The sequence below is a fragment of the Oryctolagus cuniculus genome, chromosome 5, assembly GCF_964237555.1.
Source record: "Oryctolagus cuniculus chromosome 5, mOryCun1.1, whole genome shotgun sequence".
NCBI lineage: Eukaryota > Metazoa > Chordata > Mammalia > Lagomorpha > Leporidae > Oryctolagus > Oryctolagus cuniculus.
This window is the reverse complement of record NC_091436.1, coordinates 61,330,037-61,355,338: the sequence shown is the minus strand read 5'-3', so window position 1 is coordinate 61,355,338 and position 25,302 is coordinate 61,330,037. Positions and strand designations below refer to the sequence as shown.

The 25,302-nt window shown below is 38.9% G+C and overlaps 1 protein-coding gene and 1 pseudogene across 6 annotated transcripts in view; both read right to left on the bottom strand.

Annotated features, from left to right (window-relative positions):
* Positions 1 to 25,302, bottom strand: part of WASF1 (WASP family member 1) — an 86,666-nt gene that overhangs the window by 53,569 nt on the left and 7,795 nt on the right. The window contains exon 1 of one of the 6 annotated variants that reach the window (XM_070073703.1): positions 15,780 to 17,448. The exons of the other annotated variants lie outside the window; for them this stretch is intronic. The gene's annotated coding sequence lies outside the window, so the exon portion shown is untranslated. Of the gene's footprint in view, positions 1 to 15,779; positions 17,449 to 25,302 lie in introns of those variants that run through there. 6 annotated transcript variants of the gene reach the window in all.
* Positions 22,430 to 23,463, bottom strand: LOC127492992 (transcription factor Spi-C pseudogene; annotated as a pseudogene).

The following is a 25,302-nucleotide window of genomic DNA, read 5'->3' as shown; positions in this document are numbered from 1 at the left end:
CATGGCAAGAGAATGGGGAAAGGCAGAAAAATAACAGACCAGTAACTAATCTAAAAAGTAATAATTAACTTTACTATGGTGGGAGGAACAACAGAATGTCAAGATAACTAGAACCCATAGAACATTTTCATCATCATGATTTGAATAAAAGTAGCTACCAATATACTGTTTACTATGTGTCAGGTATTCTAAATGCTTTATATCTCTCAAAAAAACTACAAGAACTTTAATCCCATTTTATAGATGAGATAATTAAGGCAGAGAAAGTTTAAGCATACTATAAGTAACAAAACTGAGATTTGAATACAAGAGTCTAACTCCAAAGTTCAAATGAGTGAGCCCAAAGTGATATAATGTTAAGCTCTTAATTTGAAAAGCTAAATAAATGTGTGACTATCTCACTGGATCAAAACTAAACTCTGAGAAGTTAACGATGTATACTGGAAACTCTAAAGGAAATATTAATTAACATCAGGAACTACAGTTGTTAAGCCAACAAAGGAGAGAAAATGGAATTATAAAACAGCTCTTCAATTGAAGACAGAAGAGGAAAGGAGGATCAATGAACAGTTAAGCCAAAAGGAAAACAAACAGCAAAACAGATTTAAACCCAACCAGGTCAATAATTACATTAACCAAGTGATCTGAACATTGCAAACAAAAGACAGAAATGATGAGGTTTAATTTTTAAAACAGCAAGACCCACCCACATACTGCCTATAAGAAATCTGTTTTAAACATGAAAATGCTAAAAAGCTAAAAGTAAAACGGCAGATATACGATGCTGATGTTAATGGTAAAAAAGAATGACTATATTAATATGAGAATTTAGAGAAAATCAAAGACATGGAAGACTGTTCATAATAAAGGGGTCAGTTCTTTATGAAAATATAACAGTCTAAAATGTTTGTGCACCTTAAAATAAATAGCTTCAAAATAAAGTAAAACTAATAGAACTGAAAGGAAAAAAAAAGAGAGAAATTCACAGCTATAGTCAGAAATTTCAACAACTTACTTTCAATAACTGGCAGAACACATAGACTGAAAAGCAATAACTATATAAAAGTCTTGAAGAACATAATCAATCAACTTGATCTCATTGAATTTTATGGGACATTCTATCCTAAACAGCAGGACGTGCTTTTTCAAATGTACAAATCAACATTTACCAAGAGATACCAATTTTATGCTGTAAGATACAGACTGGCTGAATGGATTAAAAAAACAAGACACACTATTTGCTGCCTACAAGAATCATACCTCACCAAAGATACACACAAACTGAAAGTGAAAGGATGGAAAAAGACATTCCATGCTAACTAACAGAAAGAAAAAAAGGGCAGGTGTAACCATTTTAAGATCAGAAAAAATAGACTTCAACACAAAAACTGCTAAAAGAGACAGAGAAAGATACTATGTAATGATTATGGGCTCAATACAACAGGAAGACTTAACTATAATAAATGTATATGCACCAAATTACAAGGCACCTGCTATTTAAAAGAACTGTTAACGGATCTAAAGGGACACATGGACTCCCATACAATAGTAATGGGGACTTCAACACCCACTTTCAGCAATGGATAGATCAACCAGAGAGAAAATCAACAAAGAAACAGAGCTAATCGACACATGGACCAGATGGACTTAACGATCTACAGAATTTTTCAACCCACAGTTGCAGAATACACATTCTTCTCAGCAGTACATGGAACTTTCTCTAGGACAGACCATATACTAAGCCATAAAGGAATTCTCAGAAAATTCAAAAAATAAACAAATAAATAAAATCGTGCTATGCACCTTTCTGATCACAACAGATTGAAGCTCAAAACCAACAATTCGAGGCTGGCACTGTGGCGCAGTGGGTTAAAGCCCTGGCCTGAAGCACCGGCCTCCCATATGGGCACCGGTTCTGGTCCCGGCTGCTCCTCTTCTGATCTAGCTCTCTGCTATGGCCTGGGATAGCAGTAGAAGTTGGCCCAAGTCCTTGGGCCCCTGCACCCACATAGAAGATGGGCAAGAAGCTCCTGGCTCCTGGCTCTGGATCAGTGCAGCTCCAGCTGTTGCAGTCATCTGGAGAATGAACCAGCAGAGAGAAGACCTACCTCTCTCTCTTGTCTCTACTTCTCTCTGTAACTCTTTCAAATAAATAAAATAAATCTTAAAAAAAGAATTTATGCAAACACATGGAGACTGAACAACATGCTCCTAAGTGAACAGTCAGTCATAGAAGAAATCAAAAGAGAAACAAAAAAATGACTGGAAACAAATGAAGATGACAGCAAGTCATATCAAAACTTATGAGATTCAGCAAAAGCAGTGTTTATGGCAATTAATGCCTGCATAAAGAAACTGGAAAGCCACCAAATAAATGAATTATCAATGCATCTCAAGGACCTAGAAAAAAACAACAAATCAAATCCAAAATTAGGAGAAAAGAAATAATTAAAAGTAAGGAATAAACAAAATAGAAACCAAAAATACAAAAGCTCAATGAAATGAAGAGCTGCTTTTTGAAAATAAATAAATAAATAAACAAAACTGACATACCATTGGCCCAACTAACCAAAAAAAAAAAAAAAAAAAAAATGAGAAGACCCAAATCAATGAAATCAGAGGTGAAAAAGGAAATGTAACAACAGATATCACAGAAATAAAAATCATCATCAGGAATTACTACAAAGAGTGGTATGCCAACAAATTGGGAAACCTAGAAGAAATGGATAGGCATTCTTAGACACTTACAATCTACCAAATTGAGTCATGAAGACATAGAAAACCTAAACAGACCAATAACCAAGACAGAACCAGTAATAGATTCTCCCAACAAAGAAAAGCCCAGGACTGGATGGTGTCACTGCTGAATTCTAGACATTTTTTTTAAGATTTATTTATTTATTTGAAAGTTAGTGTTACACAGAGAGAGAAGAGGCAGAGAGAGAGAGAGGTCTTCCATCTGCTGGTTCACTCCCCAATTGGCCGCAACAGCCAATAATGCACCGATCCAAAGCCAGAAGCAGGAGTTTCTTTTGGGTCTCCCATGTGGGTACAGGGGTCCAAGGACCTGGGGCATCCTCCACTGGCTTCCCAGGCCACAGCAGAGAGCTAGATTGAAAATGGAGCAGTCAGGTCTCAAACTGGTGCCCATATGGGATGCTGGCGCCTCAGGCCAGGGAGTTAACCCGCTGCACCACAGCACCAGCCCCTCTACAAGACATTTAAATAAGAACTAATTCCAATTATCCTGAAGCTATTCAAAACAACTGAAAGAGAGGGAATCATCCCAAACTCCTTCTATGAAGCCTATATCACCTTAATTCCTAAGCCAGAAAAAGATACGACAAAGAAAGAGAATTATATACCAATATCCCTGATGAACATAAATGCAAAAATCTTCAACAAAAATCTAGCCAATCAATTCCAACAACACATCAGAAAGATCATTCACCCAGACTAAGTGGGATTTATCCCTGTAATGCAGGGATGGTTCAACATCTGAAAATCAAACATATAACATACCACATTAACAAACTGAAGATCAAAAACCATACTATATCAATAGATGCAGAGAAAGCATTTGACAAAATTCAACACAATTTTATGATGAAAATCTTAAGCAAGTTGCATATAGAAGGAACATTACTCAACATAATCAAAGCAATTTATAACAAACCCACAGCCAGCATCATACTGAATGGGGAAAACTTGGAGGCATCCCGATTAAGATGCAGAACCAGACAAGGATGCCCATTCTCACCACTGCTACTTAATACAATTCTTGAAGTTTTAGCCAGAGCCATCAGGCAAAGAAAAGAAATCAAAGGGATACAATTAGGGATTATATATATAGGGAACCCAAAAGATTTCATGAAGAGACTACTGGAACTCATAAGAGTTTGGTATAGTAGCAGGATATAAAACCAACACTCAAAAATCAATAGCTTTTGTATACACAAACAATGCCATAGCTGAGAAAGAACTTCTAAGATCAATACTATTCACAATAGCAACAAAAAACTTAAATGACTAGGAATAAATTTAACTAAGGATGTCAAAGATCTCTATGATGAAAATTATAAACATTAAAGAAAAAAATATAAGACACAAAAATGTGGGAAAAAATCTTACATGTTCATAGATTGGAAGAATCAATACCATCAAAATATCCATACTACAGAAAGTAATTTATAGATTCATTGCAATCCCAATCAAAATACCAACAACATCCTTCTCAGATCTAGGAAAAAATGATGGTAAAATTCATATGGAAACACAAGAGACCTTGAATATCTAAAGCAATTTAAACAATAAAAACAAAGCTGGAAGCACAATACCAAACCTCAATACATACTACATACAGGACAGTTATAATCAAAACAGCCTGGTACTGGCACAAAAACAGACATGTAGACCAATGGAGCAAAACAGAAATTCCAGAAATTAATCCATACATCTACAACCAACTTAACTTTGAAAAAGGAGGAAAAATCAACCCCTGGAGCCAAGACAGTCTCTTCAAAAAATGATGTTGTGAAAACTGGATCTCTGCTCACAGAAGTATGAACCAAGACCCCTATCTTATAGCTTACACAAAAATCCAATGAAAATGGATCAGACCTAAATCTATGACATGATACCATCAAATTACTAGAGAACATTGGGGAAACCCTAAAAGGCACTGGCATATGGAAAGACTTCTTAGAAAAGACCCCAGAAGCACAGACAATCAAAGCCAAAATTTACAAATGGGATTACATCAAGGTGAGAAGCTTCTGTACTGCAAAGGAAACACTAAGCAAAGTGAAGAGGCAAGCAACAGAATGGGAGAAAATATTTGCAAACTATGCAACTGATAAAGGATTAATAACCAGAATCTATAAAGAGCTCAAAAAACTCAACAACTATAAAACAAGCAACCTAATCAAGAAATGGGCAAAGGACCTGAACAGACATTTTTCAAGAGAGGAAATTCAAATGGCCAATAGACACAATAAAAAATGCTCAGGATAGCTAGGTATCGGAAAATGCAAATCAAAAGCACAATGAGGCTTCACCCCTGCTAGAATGGCTGTCATATAGAAATCAATAAACAAAAAATGCTGGCAAGGATGTGGGGAAAAGGGTACCCTAATCCACTCTTGGTGGGAATGTAAGATGGTACAGCAACAGTGGAAGACAGTACAGAGATATCTCACAGAATGGAATATAGACCTACCATACGACCCGGCCATCCCACTCCCAGGAATTTTTCCAAATAAAATGAAATCAACATAGGAAAGAGTGATCTGTACTCCCATTCGTTTCAGTTCAATTCACAACAGCTAAGATGTGGAATCAACCCAGATGTACATAACTGAACACTGGCTAAAGAAATTATGGTACAAGTATACTATAGAATACTGCCCAGGGGTAAAAACAAATGAAATCATGTTACTTGCAACAAAATGGACGTAAGTGGAAACCATTATACTTAGTGAAATAAGCAAGTCACAAATACCATATAGTCTCTCTGATCTGTGGTAACTAACAGAGTACTTAAAATGTAATCTATTTTGAACAGTCTTTTCCTTGCCTGTCAGGGAACAATGTTTCTCTTTTTTGTTTGCTTTGTTCTTTTCTTTTTCTTTTTTCTTCATACTATTCAGTGAACTCTCTACTTAGCATAGGGTTAATCTTATGAGTATAAAATTAACTGAAAATTGATCTCTGTAAAAAATAATGGGAAAGGATGAGGGAGGAGGAAGAAAAGTGGGAGTATGAGTAGGAGGAAGGGGGGGATCACCATGTTCCCAAATTTGTATATATTAAATGCATGAAGTTTTATTCCTTAAACAAAATTAAAAAAAAATCTTCCTTGAAAAACTTAAGAAAAACATCTTAGACACTAATGGATTAAAGCAAAAACAAAGAAGTTCAGATAAACCAAGAGTTTTGCTATCATCTGTCAAAATATTATGACCCTGTTCCTGATTTAAAATTTACCGTGGGGGTGAACATTTGGAATAGAGGTCAAGACACAGGCTAAGATGCCCACATCCTCTATCAGTGTGCCTGGGTTCCAGTCCTGGCTCCACTCCCAATTCAGCTTCCTGTTTTTGCCCTGGGAAACAGCAGGAGATAAGTCAAGGTACTTGAGTCCCTGTAACCAACATGGAAAATGTTGATTAAATTCCTGGCTTCCAGCTTCAGTCTGGCCCAGCCCTGGCCACGGCAGGCATTTGGGAAACAGTAGAAAGGAGTTCTGTCTGGCTTTCTTTGCCTCTCAAATAAATAAAAATTTAAAACTGAATAAAACAAAAAAAAGAAAAGGAAAAATAGTTATCATAATAGAAAACAGGAAAGGGTGTGACTTTAACATGCACATCATCACTGAAGATAATCTACAACTATAAAATAGATGAGTTGAATTATCAGGCATTTGTAATTTGCCTATGTCAAAGACAAAAATTTCTCCACAGAAACCAATTCAGACAATGGCGAAGTTCCAAGCCGGTTCCCAAATCCTATTTAAGCAGTAGAGATTAATTCTTCTTCTTCTTCTGCATTATCATTTTCTATTAGATTACTGCCATCATCAGAGACACGTTGTTTAAATTAAAAATTTCTTTAGGTCCTTCAGTTCTTCTACCACCTGCTTTTTCCCTTCATTTCTGTTTCCTTACATGGGTAAATTCATTCATCTGATTTGTTTCCTTCCGTTCTCACCTAATTCTGTCCTATTCAGGCTTTCCTACCCAGCACTGTACCAAACCATCTTATCATGATCAGTTATTGACTGCAGCCAATGGTTAATTCTCAGGCTTCATCTCACTCAATCTGCCAACATCTGATACATTAGCTCTATCCTTTAAATACTTTCTTAAATCGACTTTCAGGAAACTTCATGTTCCTGGCAACCCTCCTACCATCTTCTCAGTTTCCTTTCCTCTCTTATCCTCTTTATCAGCCACGCTTCCAAATCTTTTAGTACTCTAGGGCTCAAACATTGTACTTTTTCTCTTATTTCTGTCTATACCCATTGCACAAGTGATCTCATATTTTCATCAACGTTTCTGATGGCAACATCACTTCTCACACAGTGGTTAGACATTTAACAAATTTAAAATTATTTGGGGAACTCATAAATCCAACCCTACTATAAGAAATACATGTTAAAATTTATTTTTAACTGATGACAGTTCATCAATATCCTCTTCAGGTACTTAGTATAGCATTTAAAAAGTAAATTTATGTTTTCTTTTTAATGCTAATGAATGAAACCAGGTCTTTTATGTATAATTCTGTGACAATGAAAAATGATCATTCTATGATATTAACATTGATATACTATATATGAGGCACACAATTGTTGGCTGCCTCTATCACAATGAAAAACATTTTTGCAAGAGAGAAGAATATATTTATAACAAAGGTATCAGTAACAATATATGACCCCTTTCATCCTTGTAAGATTCCCACTTCGAAAGATGTGACTTGTACTACATGCTGATCCCAGGCAAGTGTTAGAAGAACCCATCGAAGGCTTATATACCCGATCTCCCTTAAGGGCTTCAATGACAATAATTCCTGAGGATTGTCCCTACCACCACAAACCCCTTCAAAGGTCTGTGAACATACTCTTAAGCAGTTCTACTTCCAGGATCTATATTTATGACCTAAATATTTTATTATATTTATTTCTTCAGTATTATAGAACTTCTTGAGCTTACCACATTCCTGCAATATCTTCATTCTCTATTTTCAAGACCAACACCATTGTTTTGGCTTTGCTTCCCTTCCAACTAGCATTTCAGACTCCCATTCAGATAAGATCCACCCAGACCTTACCTCTTGGTCTCTAGAGAACAGTCACACAAAATGCAAAAAATTGGATTAAGGAGGAGGCAAGATGGCAGAATAGGAAGGGAGCACACTGATAGTCCGGGGAAAGACAGTTTAATAAAAGTGGAGATACTGCAGATTCAAGGAAGAGTAGGGGAGGAAACAGCAGAAGAAACTCTTCCGGAACACGTGATTCACAGCGGACCTGCGTGGAGAGCGTGGGAGCCCACAGTTCGGGACACCAGCGGCAGACTCAACACACCAGCGCTGGAACGCGAGGTGAGCCGAACCTCAATAGCCCGAGACACCGGCAGGCAAGCGGAGAGAGGAGACTAGAGGGAACGACCCCCGGGGCGGGGGAGTTCACCAGGCTAACTGGAAGAGAGAAGGAGAGAGAAAAAAAAAAAAGGTGACTGGTACGGACACGGGTTTCTCTCTCTCCGCTCACCTCTCAAGGGCGAGCAAGACAAAGAGCAGGCGCCATCTTGGACATACGTCATAAGCAGAGCGACCTCAGGTCTGCACCGGCCCCGAGCCTAGCAGAAAAACCTGACTCTGGGCGGGGCAAATTAACAGGAGATTAGGACCTAGTAAATTTGTGGTGCTACTGAACTGAGACTGTGAAAAAAGAGACGGTGGGGGAGAGAACTCACGGAATTCACGTGAGCACTCTCCAGAGACGCTACAATTCTGTAACTTTGGCAACCCAGTGGGAGACTGAAGGAGAATTTGAGCCCACTCTGAGGGCCGAACAGATTCCCTGTGTGGTCCTTGTGAAAGAGCTTCTGATCTCTGGCTCCTGTGGGTATATCATTTGCCTGCTAACTACCTCCAACTTCGTTCAGCTGTGCGGAATTACTTCCCTTTTGAACCAAAAAAAAAAAGAAAGAGAGAGAGAGAGAGATTTACCACGCCTAACCTGGGAGTGTCATCTTTGGCACACCAAACAGAGCTCTCAGGCCACACCCATCTCAAGCCCTAAGGCTCCATCAAAAACAGATAGTCCACTTAATCTAGAGTCATAGTATAACAAGAAAAAGCACCACAGTGAAGAAACCAAATATCTCCAATATGCCAAATAACAAACGCAAAAACCGAGGTAATAAAAACAAGGAAGTCACCATGACGCCCACAAATGAAAAAGACACCCCAATTCAAGATTATGAAGATGATGACATAGAAGAAATGCAAGAAGCAGATCTCAAAAAATTGATAAGAACATTAAGAAGTTCTCAAAAACAAATTCTGGAACTACACAAATCCTTAATGGACAAGATAGAAAACCTCTCTCGTGAAAATGAAATATTAAGGAGGAATCAAAATGAAACGAAACAACTAGTACAACAGGAAACTGTGATAGTGACTGAAGTGAAGAATTCAATAGATCAAATGAAAAACACAATAGAGAGCCTTACAAACAGAATGGGTGAAGCAGAAGAGAGAATATCGGACTTAGAAGACAGAGAACAGGAAAGGATACAGTCAGACCAAAGAAAAGAAGAGGAAATTAGAAATCTAAAACATATTGTCAGGAATCTTCAGGATACTATTAAAAAACCCAACATTCGGGTTCTAGGAGTTCCTGAAGGCATGGAGAGGGAGAAAGGATTAGAAGGCCTTTTTAGTGAGATATTAGCAGAAAATTTCCCAGGTTTGGAGAAGGACAGAGAAATCCTAGTACAGGAAGCTCACAGAACCCCTAATAAACACGACCAAAAGAGATCCTCAGGCTGGCGCCGCGGCTCACTAGGCTAACCCTCCGCCTTGCGGCGCCGGCACACCGGGTTCTAGTCCCGCTCAGGGCGCCGGATTCTGTCCCGGTTGCCCCTCTTCCAGGCCAGCTCTCTGCTGTGGCCAGGGAGTGCAGTGGAGGATGGCCCAAGTGCTTGGGCCCTGCACCCCATGGGAGACCAGGAGAAGTACCTGGCTCCTGCCATCGGATCAGCGCAGTGCGCCAGCCGCAGCGCGCTGGCCGCGGCGGCCACTGGAGGGTGAACCAACGGCAAAGGAAGACCTTTCTCTCTGTCTCTGTCTCTGTCTCTCTCTCACTATCCACTCTGCCCGCCAAAAAAAAAAAAAAAAAAAGAGATCCTCACCACGACACGTTGTAATTAAACTCTCCACAGTGAAACATAAAGAAAAGATCCTAAAATGTGCAAGAGAGAAACGTCAGATTACTCTCAGAGGATCTCCAATCAGACTCACAGCTGACTTCTCATCAGAAACTCTACAAGCTAGGAGGGAATGGCGAGATATAGCCCAGGTACTAAGAGAGAACAACTGCCAGCCCAGAATATTATATCCTGCAAAGTTATCATTTGTGAATGAAGGTGAAATAAAGACTTTTCATAGCAAAGAGAAATTGAAAGAATTTGTTGCCACTCGTCCTGCCCTGCAAAAGATGCTTAAAGATGTGTTACACACAGAAACACAGAAACACGGTCATCAATATGAAAGAAGGTAAAGGAAGGAAACCTCACAGCAAAAGATCACAGGGAATTCAAAGCATATATTAGAACTTATCTTTGGCAAATGGCAGGGCAAAGTTACCACTTATCATTAGTCACATTGAACGTGAATGGCCTGAACTGTCCAGTTAAAAGACACCGATTGGCTGATTGGGTTAAGGAACAAAACCCATCTATTTGCTGCTTACAAGAAACACATCTTTCCAACAAAGATCCATACAGACTGAAAGTGAAAGGCTGGAAAAAGATATACCATGCCAACAGAAATGAAAAAAGAGCCGGCGTAGCCATCTTAATATCGGACAACATAAACTTTACCACAAAAACTGTTAAGAGAGACAAAGAGGGGCACTGTATAATGATTAAGGGATCAATACAACAAGAAGATATAACAATTATCAATGTATATGCACCTAACTACAGGGCACCAGTTTATCTAAAAGATTTATTAACGGACTTAAAGGGAGACTTAGACCCCAATACAATAGTATTGGGGGACTTCAATACTCCACTCTCAGAAATAGACAGATCAATAGGACAGAAGATCAACAAGGATACAGTAGATTTAAACGATACTATACCCCTAATGGATCTAACAGATATCTACAGAACTTTCAATCCTACAGCTAAAGATTTTACATTCTTCTCAGCAGTACATGGAACCTTCTCTAGGATTGACCACATACTAGGCCATAAAGCAAGTCTCAGCAAATTCAAAAGAATTAGAATCATACCATGCAGCTTCTCAGACCATAAAGGAATGAAGTTGGAAATTAGCAACTCAGGAATCCCTAGAGCATACGCAAACACATGGAGATTGAACAACATGCTCCTGAATGAACAATGGGTCATAGAAGAAATTAAAAGAGAAATCAAAAACTTTCTGGAAGTAAATGAGGATAACAACACAACATACCAGAACTTATGGGACGCAGCAAAAGCAGTGTTAAGAGGAAAGTTTATATCAATAGGTGCCTACATCAAGAAATTGGAAAGGCACCAAATAGATGAGCTTTCAATTCACCTCAAGGATCTAGAAAACCTACAGCAAACCAGACCCAAATCTAGTAGGAGAAGAGAAATAATTAAAATCAGAGAAGAAATCAACAGGATTGAATCAAGAAAAACATTACAAAAAATCAGCCAAACGAGGAGCTGGTTTTTTGAAAAAATAAACAAAATTGACACCCCATTGGCCCAACTAACTAAAAAAAGAAGAGAAAAGACCCAAATCAATAAAATCAGAGATGAAAAAGGAAATGTAACAACAGACACCACAGAAATAAAAAGAATCATCAGAAATTACTACAAGGACTTGTATGCCAGCAAACAGGGAAACCTATCAGAAATGGATAGATTCCTGGACATATGCAACCTACCTAAATTGAACCAGGAAGACATCGAAAACCTAAACAGACCCATAACTGAGACAGAAATTGAAACAGTAATAAAGGCCCTCCCAACAAAGAAAAGCCCAGGACCAGATGGAGTCACTGCTGAATTCTACCAGACATTTAAAGAAGAACTAACTCCAATTCTTCTCAAACTATTCAGAACAATCGAAGAAGAGGGAATCCTCCCAAATTCTTTCTATGAAGCCAGCATCACCTTAATTCCTAAGCCGGAAAAAGATGCAGCACTGAAAGAGAATTACAGACCAATATCCCTGATGAACATAGATGCAAAAATCCTCAATAAAATTCTTGCCAATAGAATGCAACAACACATCAGAAAGATCATCCACCCAGACCAAGTGGGATTTATCCCTGGTATGCAGGGATGGTTTAATGTGCGCAAGACAATCAATGTGATACACCACATTAACAGACTACAGAAGAAAAACCATATGATTATCTCAATAGATGCCGAGAAAGCATTTGATAAAATACAACACCCGTTCATGATGAAAACTCTAAGCAAACTGGGTTTGGAAGGAACATTCCTCAATACAATCAAAGCAATCTATGAAAAACCCACAGCCAACATCCTATTGAATGGGGAAAAGTTGGAAGCATTTCCACTGAGATCCGGTACCAGACAGGGATGTCCACTCTCACCACTGCTGTTCAATATAGTTCTAGAGGTTCTAGCCAGAGCTATTAGGCAAGAAAAAGAAATTAAAGGGATACAAATTGGGAAGGAAGAACTCAAACTATCCCTCTTTGCAGATGACATGATTCTTTATTTAGGGGACCCAAAGAACTCTACTAAGAGACTATTGGAACTCATAGAAGAGTTTGGCAAAGTAGCAGGGTAAAAAATCAATGCACAAAAATCAACAGCCTTTGTATACACAGACAATGCCATGGCTGAGGAAGAACTTCTAAGATCAATCCCATTCACAATAGCTACAAAAACAATCAAATACCTTGGAATAAACTTAACCAAGGACGTTAAAGATCTCTACGATGAAAATTACAAAACCTTAAAGAAAGAAATAGAAGAGGATACCAAGAAATGGAAAAATCTTCCATGCTCATGGATTGGAAGAATCAATATCATCAAAATGTCCATTATCCCAAAAGCAATTTATAGATTCAATGCAATACCAATCAAGATACCGAAGACCTTCTTCTCAGATCTGGAAAAAATGGTGCTGAAATTCATATGGAGGCACAAGAGACCTCGAATAGCTAAAGCAATCTTGTACAACAAAAACAAAGCCGGAGGCATCACAATACCAGATTTCAGGACATACTACAGGGCAGTTGTAATCAAAACAGCATGGTACTGGTACAGAAACAGATGGATAGACCAATGGAACAGAACTGAAACACCAGAAATCAACCCAAACATCTACAGCCAACTTATATTTGATCAAGGATCTAAAACTAATTCCTGGAGCAAGGACAGTCTATTCAATAAATGGTGCTGGGAAAATTGGATTTCCACGTGCAGAATCATGAAGCAAGACCCCTACCTTACACCTTACACAAAAATCCACTCAACATGGGTTAAAGACCTAAATCTACGACCTGACACCATCAAGTTACTAGAGAACATTGGAGAAACCCTTCAAGATATTGGCACAGGCAAAGAATTTCTGGAAAAGACCCGGGAGGCACAGGCAGTCAAAGCCAAAATCAACTATTGGGATTGCATCAAATTGAGAAGTTTCTGTACTGCAAAAGAAACAGGAGAGTGAAGAGACAACCGACAGAATGGGAAAAAATATTTGCAAACTATGCAACAGATAAAGGGTTAATAACCAGAATCTACAAAGAGATCAAGAAACTGCACAAAAACAAAACAAACAACCCACTTAAGAGATGGGCCAAGGACCTCAATAGACATTTTTCAAAAGAGGAAATCCAAATGGCCAACAGGCACATGAAAAATTGTTCAAGACCACTAGCAATCAGGGAAATGCAAATCAAAACCACAATGAGGTTTCACCTCACCCCAGTTAGAATGGCTCACATGCATAAACCTACCAACAACAGATGCTGGTGAGGATGTGGGGAAAAAGGGACACTAACCCACTGTTGGTGGGAATGCAAACTGGTCAAGCCACTATGGAAGTCAGTCTGGAGATTCCTCAGAAACCTGAAGATAACCCTACCGTTCGACCCAGCCATCCCACTCCTTGGAATTTACCCAAAGGAATTTAAATTGGCAAACAAAAAAGAGGTCTGCACCCTAATGTTTATTGCAGCTCAATTCACAATAGCTAAGACCTGGAACCAACCTAAATGCCCATCAACGGTAGACTGGATAAAGAAATTATGGGATATGTACTCTTTAGAATACTATACCGCAGTGAGAAACAATGAAATCCAGTCATTTGCAACAAAATGGAGGAATCTGGAACACATCATGCTGAGTGAAATAAGCCAGTCCCAAAGGGACAAATGTCATATGTTCTCCCTGATCGGTGACAACTGACTGAACACCAAAAAGGAAACCTGTTGAAGTGAAATGGACACTATGGGAAACGGTGACTTGATCGGCATAGCCCTGACTGTTAATGAACAACTTAATACATTATCCCTCTTAGTAGTTTTTTTTGTCTGTTCTACTTAATATGACTGGTTTAATTCTGTAATTAATACACAGTTATTCTTAAGTGCTGAAATTTAACTGAAATGTGATCCCTGTTAAACATAAGAGTGGGAATAAGAGAGGGAAGAGATGTATAATTTGGGACATGCTCAAGCTGACTTGCCCCAAATGGTAGAGTTAGAAACATAGCAGGGGATTCCAATTCAATCCCATCAAGGTGGCATGTACCAATGCCATCTCACTATTCCAAGTGATCAATTTCAGTTCACAATTGATCATAATGAAAGGACTAAGAGTCAAAGGGAGCACATAAACAAGTCTAGTACCTGCTAACACTAACCGATAGAATAAATAAAGGGGAGAGTGATCCAACATGGGAAGTGAGATACTCCGCAGACTCATAGAATGGCGGATGTCCTAAATAGCACTCTGGCCTCAGAATCAGCCCTAAAGGCATTCGGATCTGGCTGAAAAGCCCATGAGAGTATTTCAGGCATGGAAAGCCAAGACACTCTGGCAAAAGATCTCTGTGAGTGAGATCCCAGTGGAAAGAACAGGTCTTCAAAGAAGGAGGTACCTTTCTCTGAAGGGAGGAGAGAACCTCCACTCTGACTATGACCTTGTCTAAACAAGATAAGAGTCGGAGAACTCAGAGGGCTTCCATAGCCTTGGAAACTCATGACTGGAGCATAGGGAGATTACTGATGCCATAGATAGATAGGAGTGTCAATTGGTAAAGTCAACAACAGGAGTCACTGTGCACTTACTCCTCATGTAGGATTTCTGTCCTTAATGTGCTGTACATTGAGACTTAATGCTACAACGAGTACTCAAACAGTATATTTCACTTTTTGTTTCTATGGGGGTGCAAACTGTTGAAATCTTTACTTAATGCATACAAAACTGATCTTCTGTTAAAAAAAAAAAAGAAGAAGAAAGAAAGTAATTATCAATTCCCAACTTGACTCTCACTGGGATTAAACATGACAATAGGTCTGATCTGATTTCATCATCATTTAAAAAAAATCATCTATTATTTTTCACTTTATGTTTCTGTGTGGGAGCAAACTGTTGAAATCCTTACTTAATGTATACTAAGCTGATCTTCTGTATATTAAGATTATCGAAAATGAATCTTGATGTGAATGGAAGGGGAGAGGGAGTGGGAAAGGGGAGGGTTGTGGGTGGGAGGGATGGCATTGGGGGGAAGCCATTGTAATCCATAAGTCGTACTTTGGAAATTTATATTCATTAAATAAAAGTTAAAAAAAAATGCAAAAAATTGGCCTGGTGTTTGGCCTAGCAATTAAAATGCTGCTTGGGATGCCTATATTCTGTATAACAATGCCTGAGTTTTGAGTCCTAGCTCCATTTTGGTTTTGATTTTGTTCTGTTTTCTTTTTTGTTTTTGTTTTTAAAGGATTTTATTTATTTATTTGAGAGTAGAGTTACAGACAGAGAAAGCACAGGTAGAAAGAAAGGTACCTTCCATCGCTGGTTCACTTCCCAGATGGCTGCAATGGCTGGAGCTGACCTGAAGCCAGGAGCCAAGAGCTTCTGCTGGGTCTCCCACGCAGGTAGAGGGCCCCAAGCACTTGGGCTATCTTATACTGCTTTTCCATGCCATAAAGAGAGAGCTGGATTAGAAGAGGAGCAAATGGGACAAGAACCAGCAGCCATATGGGATACTGGCACTGCAGGAGGAGGCTTAGCCTACTACACCACAGCGCTACTTTGGATTTGGCTACTTCTTACCTACTACACCTAGCTCTCCACTTTGGATTCCAGTTTCCTACTAATGCACATCCTAGGAGGCAGCAGGTCATAAATAATTGGGTCCTTGCTACCCACATGGGAAACCTGATTGAGTTTCAGAGTTCTGGCTTTGGCTTAGCCCAGTCATAGCTGTTTCAGGTATTTGGGGAGTAAGGGGGAAAGAAGAGCTCCCTCTCTTTCTCCCTTTCAAATAAAATGAAAGTAATATTTTTTTTTAGAGAATACAACAAATTATATCCTCTCTGGTAACACTTTCAGCATCCTCTTCTGGCTGTACTTTTTCTTCCTGCTTTCTAAATGTGTCAGGAGTCAATAGGGTTCTTTCTGAACTCTCGCTTCTTCATAAATCCATCTATTCTCAGGTCATAAACCATTTAAATTACTTATATAACCTTAAAAAACAACTCTAACATTGACAGTATTTGGTCCCGTGCCATCAGTCTGCCAGATGGCTCCACAGGGATATCTCATCAACCCAAACTCAACATATCCAAAATCAAATTTGTCATCCATGACTCCCCACTCTCCTCCAAAAAGATGCTTACTCATTCTTTGGACTTCCCTATTTCTAGTAACAGCACAAAATCACTTAGGAATTGATATCATCATTAAATAAGGGCTTCTAGATTCTCAATCAGTTCAGCCAATTTCTGATTGTGTGCCAGTCACTCTTTAAAAAGTTGCATTCTCATCAAAATGAATGAATACAGCAATTTTCATTCAATTCCTTTAATGGCACACTAACTTGGTACACTATACACACTTTGAATTCTGAAGCCAGTACCCAGCCAACACTCACCTCCAATATTGCTACCTAATAAAGCAAATCAAAAATCACTCCATTTTTTTCCCCTGCCATATATACAGAGGAATATTTAGTTAAGAGTAAGCAGGAGGCAGTTAAATTTTATCTGCTATTGTAAAAGATATGTCTGTAATGGTCCATACCATTTAGTTTCTACTTCAAAAAGTGAAAATTATACCTCCTCATAGAGTTGTTATGAAGACTACATCATGTATGTAACATGCCTAGCAGAGGACCTTGCACAGAGAGGTACTCAAAATTTTTCCAGAATGGATGACAGAAACCAAACAACAAATCCTTGAGGCTTAGAGAACACCAAGCAGGACAAATACTAGAAATTCTACACTCAAGCATATGATATTCAAACTGCAGAAAATCTACAACAAAGAGAAAATCTTGAAAGAAGCCAGAGAGAAATCACATTACCTACACAAGGGCAAGGATAAGAATTATATTGATTTCTCAGCAGTAAGCACACAAATAAGAGTGAAATATAAAAGTAGACCTTTTCAGACAAATTAAAAACTAAGGGAAATTGTCAACAGAAGTGCTTTGCAAAAAAAAAAAAAAAAAAAAAAAAAGTTCTTCAGAGAAAAGCCAAAATAATATTGGTCAGAAATTCAGATCTACAAAAAGACAGGAAGAGTCAGAGAATGAGTAAATGAGATTTCTTTTTTTAATTTTTCTTCATTCCTACATGATTCTAATAGCTAATTACTGATTCCAAACAATATCAATAAGGTACTGGCTGAGCATCCTTAATCCAAAACCTGAAAGAAAAAAGTCCTCAGCAAAATACTAGCAAATTCAATCTAACAACACATCAAGATCATACATCACAAGCAAGCAGCACTTATCCCAGGGATGCAGAAATGGTCCAATATGCACAAATAACTGTAATACATTACATAAACAGAATGAAGGATATAAATCATATGATCACCTCAATACATGCAGAGAAAGCATCTGATAAAATATAACATCCATTCAAGATTTAAAAAATAACTTGAACAAATTAGGTATGGATGTAACATGCCTCACCACAGCCAACATCACATTGAAAGAGAAAAGCTGGAAGCATTTCCACTAAGATCTGGAGTGAGAAAAGAAATGTCCATTCTCACTACTCTTATTTCCATATAGTTCAGGAAGCATTAGCAGGAATCATTAGGCAAGAGAAAGAACTAAAAAGCACATACATAGGAAAGGAGTTAGTCAAAGCATCCCTGTTTGTAAATGACATGATTCTATATAGAATCTAAAAGATTCTACCAAGAGACTGTTAGAACTGATAAGCGCAAAGCTGCAGGATACAAAATCAACATAAAAAATCCGTAGCAATTTTGTGAACCAACACTGATCTTGCTGGAGAAAAAACTTGTAAAAGCAATTCCATTCATAGTAGCTATAAAAAATTTAAATGGCTTGTGATAAATTTTTTTTTTAATTTTTTTTAACTTTTATTTAATAAATATAAATTTTCAAAGTACAACTTTTGGATTATAGTGGCTTTCCCCCCCATAACATTCCTCCCACCTGCAGTTGTCCCATCTCCCACTGCCTCTCCCATCCCATTCACATCAAGATTCATTTTCTTTTTTTTTTCATTTTCAATTCTCTTTATATACAGAAGATCAGTTTAGTATATATTAAGTAAAGCTTTCAACAGTTTGTACCCACACAGAAACACAAAGTATAACATACTGTTTGAGTACTAGTTATAGCATTAAATCACAATGTACAGCACATTAAGGACAGAGATCCTACATGAGGAGTAAGTGCACAGTGACTCCTGTTGTTGACTTAACAAATTGACACTCTTGTTTATGGCGTCAGTAATCACCCTAGGCTCTTGTCATGAGTTGCCAAGGCTATGGAAGCCTTTTGAGTTCACTGACTCTTATCATATTTAGACAAGGTCATAGTCAAAGTGGAAGTTCTCTCCTCCCTTCAGAGAAAGGTACCTCCTACTTTGATGACCTGTTCTTTCCACTGGGATCTCACTCATGGAGATCTTTCATTTAGGTCATTTTTTATTCCCAAAGAGTGTCTTGGCTTTCCATGCCTGAAATACTCTCATGGGCTTTTCAGCCAGATCCGAATGCCTTAAGGGCTGATTCTGAGGCCAGAGTGCTATTTAGGACATCCGTTAGTCTATGAGTCTGCTGTGTATCCTACTTCCCATGTTGGATCGTTCTCTCCCTTTTTTATTCTATTAGTTAGTATTAGCAGACACTAGACTTGTTTATGTGATCCCTTTGACTCTTAGTCCTATCATTATGATCAATTGTGAACAGAAATTGATCACTTGGACTAGTGAGATGGCATTGGTACATGCCACATTGATGGGATTGAATTGGAATCCCGCGGTATGTTTCTAACTCTACAGTTTGGGGCAAGTCAGCTTGAGCGTGTCCCAAATTGTACATCTCTTCCCTCTCTTATTCCCACTCTTATATTTAACAGGGATCACTTTTCAGTTAAGTTTCAACACTTAAGATTGTCGCTCCCCCTCTTCGTGGAGGAACGACACAGGACCCTGCGCTGTTCTTTTGTCTGCTCGGCCCTCCCCGGGTTTGCTGCTGGTTCTTCCCGGGTTGGCTACCGTCCCTTCCACCTCCGTGGAAGGGCAGTTCCCCCAGCCACTTTCCCCACTTCCGAGGGGGAGCGGCACACTGCCGGCCGGCTCTCTTGGGGGCTGCACAGGTGTTCCTTCAGATAGATGTTCCCCTTAGAGGTTCCTGGTGCATGTTGTCTCTCTCCTCCTTTATAGTCCTCTTCCACCAATCCCAACTCTGCTACCCGCATGCCGAGTACACTGCTCTCCTCCAATCAGGAGCAGGTCCTGCTGCTTATTGGTTGAACTGGAGGCAGCTGTGCAGAAGCTGTTTCTCCCTTCTTAGCGCCATATTGTGGGAGAGCAGATGCATAGAATATGTCTTAATTCCAGTAACTTAGTCTAGTCCGAGTTGCTCCCAGTTGCTCCCCACAAAGATTAACTGTGTATTAATTACAGAATTCAACCAATAGTATTAAGTAGAATAAACAGAAAAAAAATACTAAAAGGGATAAAGTATTAAGTTGTTCATCAACAGTCAGGGCAAGGGCCGATCAAGTCACTCTTTCTCATAGTGTCCATTTCACTTCAACAGGTTTCCTTTTTGGTGCTCGGTTAGTTGTCACCGATCAGGGAGAACATATGATATTTGTCCCTTTGGGACTGGCTTATTTCACTCAGCATGATGTTTTCCAGATTCCTCCATATTATTGCAAATGACTGGATTTCATTGTTTACTGCTGTATAGTATTCTGTAGAGTACATATCCCATAATTTCTTTATCCAGTCTACTGTTGATGGGCATTTAGGTTGATTCCATGTCTTAGCTATTGTGAATTGAGCTGCAATAAACATTAAGGTGCAGATCGCTTCAAGATTCATTTTAAATTATCTTTATATACAAAAGGTCAATTTAGTATATACTAAGTAAATATTTCAACAGTTTGAACCCACACAGAAACACAAAATATAAAGTACTGTTTGAGTACTAGTTATACCATTAATTCACATAGTACAACACATTAAGGACAGAGATCCTACATGGGGAGTAAGTGCACAGTGACTCCCATTGTTGATTTAACAATTGACACTCTAATTTACGACGTCAGTAATCACCCAAGGCTCTTGTTATGAGCTACCAAGGCTATGGAAACCTCCCGAGTTCGCCAACTCCAATCTTATTTCAACAAGACCGTAGTCAAAGTGGAAGTTCTCTCCTCCCTTCAGAGAAAGGTACCTCCTTCTTTGATGGCATGTTCTTTCCACTGGGATCTCATTCACAGAGATCTTTTCATTTAGGTCGTATTTTTTAAACTTTCATTTAGTAAATATAAATTTCCAAAGTACAGTTTATGGATTACAATGGCTTTCCTCCCCCATAACTTCCCTCCCACCCAAAACCCTCCCATCTCCCACTCCCTCTCCCATTCCATTAACATCAAGATTCATTTTTTATACAGAGGATCAATTTAGTATATATTAAGTAAAGCTTTCAACAGTTTGTACCCACAGAAACATAAAGTGCAACATACTGTTTGAGTACTAGTTATAGCATTAAATCACAATGTATAGCACATTAAGGACAGAGATCCTACATGAGGAGTAAGTGCACAGTGACTCCTGTTGTTGACTTAACAATTTGACACCCTTGTTTAAGGCGTCAGCAATCTCCCCAGGCTCTTGTCATGAGTTGGCAAGGCGTGGAAGCCCCCTGAGCTCGCCCACTTTGATCTTATTTTGACAATGCCATAGTCAAAGTGGAAGTTCTCTCCTCCCTTTAGAGAAAGGCACCTCCTTCTTTGATGCCCGTTCTTTCCACTGGGATCTCACTCACAGAGATCTTTCATTTAGGGTTTTGTTTTTTTTTTTTTTTTTTTTTTTTTTTTTTTTTTTTTTTGCCAGAGTGTCTTGGCTTTCCATGCCTGAAATACTCTCATGGGCTTTTCAGCCGGATCCGAATGCCCTAAGGGCTGATTCTGAGGCCAGAGTGCTGTTTAGGACATCTGCCATTCTATGAGTTGCTTGTGGCGCCGGCACACCGGGTTCTAGTCCCGGTCAGGGCGCCGGACTCTGTCCCGGTTGCTCCTCTTCCAGGACAGCTCTCTGCTGTGGCCTGGGAGTGCAGTGGAGGATGGCCCAAGTGCTTGGGCCCTGCACCCGCATGGGAGACCAGGAGGAAGCACCTGGCTCCTGGCTTCGGATCAGCGTGCTGCGCCAGCCGCGGCAGCCATTGGAGAGTGAACCAACGGCAAAAAGGAAGACCTTTCTCTCTGTCTATCTCACTGTCCACTCTGCCTGTCAAAAAAAAAAAAAAAAAGAAAAAAAAAAGAAAGAAAAAGAAAAAGAAAGAAAACCCATTACCAACACAGTTGCATAAAAAAAAATTTAAACGACTAAGAATAATTGTGTGTTAATTAAAGAGTTCAACCAATGGTATTACGTAGAACAAAAAAAATACCAAAAGGAATAAAGTAGTGAGTTGTTCCTCAACAGTCAGGACAAGGGCCAATTAAGTCATTGTTTCTCATAGTGTCCATTTCACTTTAACAGGTTTCCTTTTAGGTGCTCAGTTAGCTGTCACCAATCAGGGAGAACATATGATTTTTGTCCCTTTGGGACTGGCCTATTTCACCCAGCATGATGTTTTCCAGATTCTTCCATTTTGCTGCAATGACCGGCCTTCTTTTTTTACTGCTGTAGTATTCCATAGAGTACACACCCCATAATTTCTTTATCCAGTCTTCTGTTGATAGGCATTTAGGTTGACTCCATGCCCTAGCTATTGTGAATTGAGCTGCAACAAACATTCAGGTGCAACCTGAATATAGCCCTGCCATACAGTCCAGCCATCCCACTCCTTGGAATTTACCCAAAGGAAATTAAATTGGCAAATGCAGGAGCTGTCTAGACTACTTTTAATGCCTAACTCAATGTAAATGCTGTGTAAATTGTTACATTGTGTTGTTTAGGGAATAATGACAAGAAGTTTAGAAGAGATGCAATTTTTTTTCAAATGTTTGTTATTCCTGACTGGCTGAATCTGCGGAAACTGTGGATATGGAGAGCCGACTATATTTGCTTAGCAAGAAACATCCTGAAGCTTGTAGAAATTTCAAAACCAGGATACCAAGAAATGGGAGGGTGTTACTTAGCAATCTGGGTGACTTAACTCATAGTAACTGGCATATGTATAGTTGTGATTTGCATTCCAAGCATTTAAACTGAGATATTCCTGATCAGGTTGAAGGTACTGTGAGTAGAAAATCTCTTTCCCCAAGATATAAGATGGAGAGAGTCTTTGGAGAATTGCCTCGCTGAATTGGTAAGTTAGTTTTCTCCGGATTTTGGTGATTTCCCCAGTTCTTCCATAATTCCTCAGTGCTCTGGCCATTTTCTGGTAAGTCATGGTCTTCCGGTTACCTTTTCTTTTTCCCCAGAGTTCAGCCAGTTTTTCTTTGTTTTTTGATACAAATTGAAAGATGCCTTTATTTTTATCGACCCATTGAATACAGGATGCCATCTCAGGATTACACAGGGAATCGTAAAGGTATTCAAACAGTCGGAGCTTCTTCCTGCCTTTTCCTCCTTTTTGTGGGAAAATGGCAGGTTGCACCAATTGGTTTTCAGTTGCATTCTGCAGAGACTGGTGGACATTCCCTTCAAGATAGAGGTCTGAAACACTGTTTTTTATTGTTCTCCAACTATGAACAGATTCCTCTGTAGGCACCACTTCGCAGCAGTTGGAGTTTCCTCTGACATAAGGATAATGATTGATGAAAGCCAGGTAATTTTTGTAATCTGGGGAGGACTGGAAATCTCCCAGTGAATGCTGCCTGAGTATCTCAAAAGCATCTTCAAATGCTTGGCCCAGCCTGTCTTGTTCCACACAAGTCTGCATGCTTCATTAATAAACTGGCAATCCTGCATGGCTCCAATTCACGGTGGCTTGAAGATGTTTCGTGGTTTCTCCTGAGGTCCATCTGCCAGTGAGAGGTGGGCCAGTACTAATGGCTTGTGATAAATTTAACCAAGGATCCAAAAGACCTCTACAATGAAAATTATAAAATACTAAAGAAATTGAAGAAGACATTTTAAAAAATGGAAATATCTCCCATGTTCATGGATTAGAAGAATATTAACAAAATATCCACAATAACCAAATCAATTTACAGATTAATGCAATCCTTATTAAAATGCCAACAACATTCTTCACAGAATTAGAAAAAACAACCCTAAAATTCATATGGAAACACAAAAGATCCCAAATAGCTAAAGTTATCTTGAATAATAAAAACAAAGCCAAAGGCATCACAATAACAGATTTTAAGACATACTTCAGGGTATTGCAACCAAAACAGCAAGGTACTGGCAGAAAAAGCCACACAGATCAAAGGAATAGAAATCCCAGAAATAAATTCATGCATCTACAACTAAATTATCTTTTTTAAGATTTATTTATTTATTTATTTGAAAGAGTTATACAGAGAGCAAAGGAAAGGTTGTGAGAGGTCTTCCATCTGCTGACCCCCTCCCTAGATGGCCACAACAGGTGGAGTTGTGCCGATCCAAAGCCAGGAGCCAGAAGCTTCTTCCGAGTTTCCCACGTGGGTGCAGGGGCCCAAGGACTTGGGCCATCTTCTACTGCTTTCCTAGGCCATAGCAGAGAGCTATTTAGGAAGTGGAACAGCTGGGACTCGAACAGGGCTCAAACTGGCACCCATACAGGATACCAGCACCTTAGGCAGCAGCTTTACCCACTACGCTACAGCACCGGCCCCAAATAACTTATTTTTTACAAAGATGTAACAACACTCCCTGGAGAAAGGACAGTCTCTTCAGTAAGTGGTGTTGGAAAACTGGATTCACAAATGCAGAAGTTTGAAACCTGACCCCTACCTTATACCCTATACAACACTCATGTGGAGGATCAACATGGTTCCTGGCTTTGGCATGGCTAGCCCAGGCTGTTGTAGGCATGTGGGAAGAGAATTAGCAAATAGAAATATTCTCACTGTCATTCATTCATATTCTCTCTCTCTCTCTCTCTTTCCTTCCCTCCCTCCCACTCTCCATCCCATCAACCCACCTTCCCTCCTTCTTCCCCTCTGCCTTTAAAACAATAGCTAGAGTAGCTACACTAGGTACTTCAAAAGTTCATGATAAATATTATGAAAAGACTATACATGGATTTCAAGTTTGTTTTGTACCAAAGAAAACTTATCTTTTAATTTAAAGCATCCTTGTATCAATTTCAGGCAAAGCAGATTTCTGGGCAAAGCGAGATTATCAGCAATTAAAAAGCTATTACATTACTATAAAGGACTAAATTCTCCAAGATGACACAACAATCCTTAATGTCTATGCTTTTAACAACAGAGTATCAAAATATGCAAGGCAAAACTAATGGAACTACAAGGAGAAATACACTAATCCACTATCACAATTGGAGACTTCAATATCTCTCTCTCAATCTGATAGGCAGAAAATCTGTACGGAGATAGCTTAACTAAGTAACAAAGTAACACCATTCATCCACCAGATATAATTGACGATTATATAGTATGTCACCCAACCAAAAAAAAATTCTTCAAGCTCACACAGAGAATTCTTTAAGATAAATCACATTTGAGGCCACAAAATACATTTGAAAATTTTTAAATAAAAATCATACAATGTACACTCAGATTATAAAATAAACAAATTAAAAATCAACAGAATTAAATTTTTACTTAGTATAGAGTTGATCTTCATTTGAAAATAATTAAAAATGAATCTTAATGAAGGATGGGATGGGAGAAGGAGTAGGAGGTGGGACGGTTTGGGGGTGGGAGGGCAGGTATGGAGAAGAGAACTGCTATATTCCAAAAGCT